Source organism: Cephus cinctus, unplaced genomic scaffold, assembly GCF_000341935.2.
Source record: "Cephus cinctus unplaced genomic scaffold, Ccin1 Ccin1_scaffold0265, whole genome shotgun sequence".
Classification (NCBI taxonomy): Eukaryota; Metazoa; Arthropoda; class Insecta; order Hymenoptera; family Cephidae; genus Cephus; species Cephus cinctus.
The window spans coordinates 544050-545999 of record NW_014332976.1 but is presented as its reverse complement, the minus strand read 5'-3'; the positions used below and the strand labels follow the sequence as shown (position 1 = coordinate 545999).

At 38.4% G+C, this 1950-nt stretch overlaps 1 non-coding gene across 1 annotated transcript; it reads left to right on the top strand.

Moving 5' to 3' along the window:
- The first annotated feature begins 587 nt into the window (after positions 1-587).
- Positions 588-659, top strand: Trnae-cuc. Its single transcript has one exon. It is a non-coding gene; the product is annotated as a tRNA-Glu (tRNA).
- The last annotated feature ends 1291 nt before the right edge of the window (positions 660-1950 follow it).

Genomic DNA, 1950 nt, shown 5'->3' with positions numbered 1-1950 from the left:
AGCACTGGGGTGTTGGAATTGCCAAGACGACCGCTACACCAATGGCGATGAACCAGGGACGTAGAGAGGGAGGGACCAATAAATTATTGTGACTCCTCATGATTAACGATGCAATATATGCGTAACTATGGCGAGACCATACTTTTTCTTATTATCCTACCCACAGTGTAATCTTTATACGTATAACAGTGGGTAGTAGTATCGGAAGCGGTCCGGATCCAATTTTCGTTGGTCATTTAACTCGCAGGTTGAATTAGACGATGCCTCGCACGTACCTATAATATTACGTAACCTATATGTTTTAGGTTTTATAGGTATTCTGGTGACATTGTCGTTGCTATGTCGTGTGCTTCATATTATTTGGTTAGTTGTGCTAATAATACGTAGCTTTCGTCACTCTCTTCGACCGGTTCGTCTCGAATTGTTCTATAAATAGAACCAGTTGTGTAAATACACGAGCAATTTGACATGATTTCTCATTTATGTCAGTTATTTTTCAATGTTACGATAATTCTTATGCAATTTATAAGTTATTTATAACTGTTTTACATTTATCTGTGATACCTGAAACAACGTTAATATCTCAATCCGGTATGGTCTAGTGGCTAGGATACCTGGCTCTCACCCAGGAGGCTCGGGTTCGATTCCCGGTACCGGAATATTTTTTCATTTTTTTTCTTGCGTTTTACGCAATTCAAAGCCTTATGGACCACTGTACTTTTGAATAACGAAATATTATTTTGATAATTAGGAGTCAATCAGCATTTCGTATTATGCACATTTAATGCTCAAGTACACATACATTATCACTATATCTGATCAGTGACGCTGTTTCAAGTATTATTATTCTTTCTGTCCTCGTATGGTTCTCATGTGAATGCATTAACATATTAGCAGGTATTATCCTAGGCTTCCGCGGTTCGGATTTATCATTTTCGTGCCAGCCGTATCGCCAATTTTTTTCATGTAATCCGATTACCACAGAAAGAGCGAATACCTACATATACCCACTCAATCTCATGTCGCATTCGAGCTTGCACAATCTGAAAATCTGAAATACGATCGAACGTCCTCATAGAATCTACCGAAGCAGCTTTATTCACTAGTCGATATGCACATAGAACATCAATCAATAGCTACAATAAAAAATCTTCAAATCGACGTAAACACGAGAGTCTATTCAGTTGTACACGAATTCTTTTCAATCAGCAATTTCCCTATATCTTCAATGAAAATAGTTTTCACAAAGTAGACTCATCTCTATACATAAATGCATCACATAAAAAAAATCCTATTGTAAAATGATGGCACCTGGTTGACCTCCCGAAGCTGATCTTGATTCCCAAAGTCGTGGACCACTAGGAGGGCCCTGGAGCATTCGGCAAGCGCAATTAGATGCTGCAATGAGATAGCTCGGCCATTAATAGCCACCGAGTCGCCGCGTAATTATAGTAATCGGTTAGAGTAGAGCCATAACCGTAGCCGGTTTCTTTGGAATTCATCACAAACAAGGGTCTTCGCAAATTTTATATTGTTTTGGGAGTCGCGATAAATTTTTTTTATACTTTTACGTGATCATGTGTGCTTTTATTATACGCGTATCGTCGAAGACGCTTCTTTCGGCTATGTCGCACATAACGTACAGGCATTCTCATTCCCTGTTACGTTTAGTCGTAAAACTATTGAACGATTCGGAAAAACGTAATGTCAGACTTTCAACGCTCATCAACACGTTCCGCCATGGCTGCAAGTTTTACACAGTAGGTACACGGTAATTCCGCTATGTTGGAGTTATAGGGTACGCAATCTTATTTTGTAGCCAGTCACATATTGCACCTGGGAACGATATCCTCTTTCCTTTTTTTTTAATGAGAAAATTATATTCAATTTTAATGTAGCATTATTTTAGTAATTTATAGTAACGCGGAACCATATTCATATTAGAGTTGA